This window comes from Schistocerca gregaria, chromosome 3 (assembly GCF_023897955.1).
Source record: "Schistocerca gregaria isolate iqSchGreg1 chromosome 3, iqSchGreg1.2, whole genome shotgun sequence".
Lineage (NCBI taxonomy): Eukaryota > Metazoa > Arthropoda > Insecta > Orthoptera > Acrididae > Schistocerca > Schistocerca gregaria.
In genome coordinates, this window is record NC_064922.1 from 240,182,010 (window position 1) to 240,186,540 (window position 4,531).

The window sequence follows — 4,531 nt, forward strand, 5'->3', positions numbered from 1 at the left end:
TCTAATCTGAGCGTTGTAGCCCATTTTTACGTATGATCGGTGAATAAACCTAATCATTCTGGAAACATCCCCCCAGGCTGTGGCTAAGCCATGTCTCCGCAATATCCTTTCTTTCAGGAGTGCTAGGTCTGCAAGGTTCGCAGGAGAGCTTCTGTAAAATTCGGAAGGTAGGAGACGAGGTACTGGCAAAAATAAAGCTGTGAGGACGGGGCGTGAGTCGTGCCTGGGTAGCTCAGTTGGTAGAGCACTTGCCCGCGAAAGGCAAAGGTCCCGAGTTCGAGTCTCGGTCCAGCACACAGTTTTAATCTGCCAGGAAGTTTTATATCAGCGCACACTCCGCTGCATAGTGAAAATCTCATTCTGTGAAACCTAATCAAAGTTTTTCATCTCAATACATCACACGAAGAGGGCAACCATGACTGTACAGAGCATAAGGTACTAAAGATACACATTACACCCACGAAAATTCACGAAATATTTACGACATTTTAGTGTTCAAATGGCTCTGAGCACTATGGGACTCAACTTCTGAGGTCATTAGTCCCCTAGAAGTTAGAACTAGTTAAAGCTAACTAACCTAAGGACACCACACACATCCATGCCCGAGGCAGGATTCGAACCTGCGACCGTAGCGGTCTCGCGGTTCCAGAGTGAAGCGAATAGAACTGCACGGCCACTTCGGCCGCCCTTTTAGTCTTCATTTTCATTGCCTATGTCTAAATGTGACGGCTAAATTTTAAGGCGGAACTACACTGTACAGTCGCTTGCGATCACCTGTGAAAAGTCTGAACATGGTCCCCAAGGAAATGCATACTTGTGCTGATCCAGTATGCCTTCCAGAATGACGAGATCACCCACGGAATGCCACGAAAACATTCCCCACGCCATAACGCTCCATCCTCCGGCTGGACCCTCTCGGCGATTGTTGCAGAGTCTGCTTTCAGACGTTTCATGCCGTACACGCCGTCACTCATCTATCCGATGGAGCATAAAAAGTGATTCACTTGGAAAGGACATCTGTGGCCACACAGTGACCGTCCAGTTGGCGTGCAAATTCCAGCCTTCGTCACTGACGAAGAGCATTCAGCATCGGTGCATGAACCAGACACTTGCTACGGACGCCCATACGGAGAAACTTTCTCTGTATGTTCTTTGAGGAGGTAGCCCCTAGGCTCATGAGGGCGATCAGTTGTTCAGTTTTTGCACATCTACTCGCTCCTACGTATCTCAGCAGCTGTCGTTCACCTCTGTCATCTATAGACCCTAATGCACCATAGTTGCCTTGCAACGGTTTTGGATAGCGCCATTTTGTCTTGCACGGTAAACTTGAAACACACAGAACGCGAAACTTAGCCGTTTCGGAAACGCTTCCACCCTTGGCCCGAAATCAATGATCATGCCCTCATGCCGTTTTGGACGACAGATAACAGATAGATCTCTCCGTTTCCACATTACGTCAACGATTGCATTGTTTTGCGCCCCCCCCCCTCTACCCAAAACCTAGTGCTGCCACCTGCTGTCTATGAGTACTTATTGCACATTGATGCCGCCGCGGCGATTGGCCGTGCGGTTTGAGGAGCCATGCGCGGACTGCACGGCCTTTCCCGCCCCAAGTTCGAGTCCTCACTCGGCATGGATGTATGTGTGTTGTTCTTAGCATTAAGTTAGCTTAAGTAGTTTGTAAGTCTAGCGACCGATGACCTCAGGAGTTTAGTCCCTTAGGTATTCACACACATTTGAACATTTTTTGCACATTGGCTACGAGCATAGAGGGTGGTCACATTAATGCCATTAGACCGAGTGATAGATTGTGAGAGTCGGTTATCTTGAATTAATCCTGACTGGTAATGCGTCCGCCTCCGTAGCTGGGTGGTCAGCTTGGGTGACTGCCTTACGGAGGACCCTGGTTCGACTCCCTGTACCACCAGGACTTATTTCTTTGTGGGGAGACCTCGTGATGCCAATTGAAGAGCTACTTGGCCGATTGGTAGCAGCTCCAGGTCACGAAAACTGACAACGGCCGAGAGAGCGGTGTGGAGAATCCACACTCCCTCAATAGTACATCCAATGCCGCCATTGTGGAGGATGACACGGCGGTCGGTCGGTACCGACGGATCCACCATGGCATGTGGACGGTGTTTTACGAAACGGTTAATGCAGTTATTCTGTTTTGGATCAAAACTAGTGTATTTCTCTTCTCATAACAGGCTAAGGAAACAGCAAATTCACGAAGTGGCACACAGACAGCCTGTATCATGTGGTTTGAAGAATGTGTGTTTCCAGATGACAAGTTTTTACATCACAGAATTGACTAGTGTCAACTGTAGGGCACTACCACAGAGAGCTCAGTAAGATTCTGGTTGGAAGATGGTATAACCGAAGTCGGTTACCAGCAAGCAAATTAATAAAAGCAGCTTGGACTGTTTGTCAAGATTGGGGTTTCATAATCAGAGCTCATGTTTTGTCTAAAATTAGATGCCACTAAACCGCGTGCCGAGTGCTCTGCGACCTAGTCATGTAGCTTAACCCGCAGAGCGGGAAAGGGATGTGAACCACACATGGCGTATTAACAACAATTGGTGTGCTACACATCCTAGGCTGAGTCTTGGGTTTGGGCGGTTTTCCACGCTCGTTTACGCAGATGCTGGTGTATTACACAATCTCCGCCACAGAAAATAGGACAGTCAAGTATCTAAAATACGATAACACACAGAGAAAAGTTTGCATGACTCACAAGCAGATAGTACACACATCTTCCCTCAAGTTAATTGACACATGTGGTGATACGAAGGGCGTCCAGCCCCAAATTTAAAAATAAGTTTGCCGAAACAGGAAAAACCAGGGATTCTGTATGCTGGGAGAGATATGTCTATTGGCCTGAAATGTAAATGGTTTGGTGGAGTCCTTCAGGGTTTTCGAACAATCATCATCAACTCCCAGCGGCACAGTTAAGACATGGTGAAGGCTAGGTAGTTTGGATGTTAAGCACATCTTCGCCTTGCTCTGATATCCAGAATTTTCGTCATGTTGCGCTCTACGTAAAGACGTCTGTGATTGTCGTTTTCGTAGCTTGCGAGGACACATTCGATTGAGAAGGATTGTGATTCCATCAAAGGACCAAAAACATTCTGAGTTTTCGTTTCTCAATGATACATAATGTACTTAGAAGACAAAATGTATTAATACTTCCTCTTAAAGTGGGGTCCTTGAAGCTTTGCTCATTCTGGCAGGTCTGTGTACTAGTATCGCAAGCTGGTAGATACGCTTCCACGCGAAAGGTTACTCGCTCCTTCCGAGACGTTCGGATCCGAGGATAATGATGGAATGGAAGGAATGCTGCTCTCACCAGTACTAGATGCTTGACGGGCTACGGGGAAGGCGTGGGGAAACTATGACGAGGGTGGGAGGGGCAGTTGGTGGCCGAGGAGCGAAGAAAACGGGAAAAAAAGGCGGCCGAAACTTGTAAAATTTTATTACATGTTAATTTAAATACCGTTTACGTATCATTAATTCACGAGGAAACGTGCTGGCTTTTGTTTTCGGTTCTCCATTTTCCTCCTGCGGGGCGCGGAATAATTACCGGTTTTAAATACGAATAAGGTAAAAGTAATGCGAAAATGGCCAAGGGCTTTACACGATCTGATGTTTGAATAACCGAGGCGGACGTTTAATAACAGGTTTCCGAGAATAACAAGCGTTATGACCCCGACGAGGTTTCCCCCACCGCGGGCCGTGCTCGTACCGCTCGCCCCCCCCCCTTCCCCAATTAAATTATCTGTTCTGGATTGCAGCGGGCCGCTTTGTTGCCGGGCAGGCTTGGCGAGCCGGCGTGACACCTGCGGGGAAGTGCCCGCCAGTGAACTATGCTTTCGCCACAAACAGTCTGCGTCTCCCCTGTAATCGTACCTACTCACGCGCTCCAGTATCGTCCTAACAGATAGTAATGATGTTCAACTATGAAACTCTGTTCCTGTATAGAAGGACACCCACAGAAGTTTATCCATGAGGGGGCAACAGTCCAAAACTGCCGTTCTTCGTGTAACCGATTCGATGAGCTTAAGAACCACAGCCGGCCGTGGTAGTCATGCGGTTCTAGGCGCTCAGTCCGGAACCGCGCGACTGCTACGGTCACAGGTTCGAATCCTGCCTCGGGCATGGGTGTGTGTGATGTCCTTAGGTTAGTTAGGTTTAAGTAGTTCTAAGTTCTAGGGGACTGATGACCACAGATGTTAAGTACCATAGTGCTCAGAGCCATTGTAACCATTCTTTTAAGAACCACAGAATTAATTTTAAAGGAACAGTACACAAAATTAGTGTACATCAAACGATTGGTAGTTTCAACTTAGTATTGTTTAAAGGTGGACTGATAGTTTAAAGGTAAACATACTCAGTACCCAAGCAAAGTGTGGTGTGCGTACTGTAAGGCCTTCAGTACACACACCATCAGATTATTTGACTTATCGCTCTAACGAAGTAGGCGACTGTCAGCAATAGGCCTCGTGGTCTTATTGTGGCGTGTTTATTTTCTGCC

General features: G+C 47.4%; 1 non-coding gene across 1 annotated transcript; it reads left to right on the forward strand.

The window, feature by feature from the left end:
- The first annotated feature begins 221 nt into the window (after positions 1–221).
- Positions 222–296, forward strand: Trnas-cga (transfer RNA serine (anticodon CGA)). Its single transcript has one exon. It is a non-coding gene; the product is annotated as a tRNA-Ser (tRNA).
- The last annotated feature ends 4,235 nt before the right edge of the window (positions 297–4,531 follow it).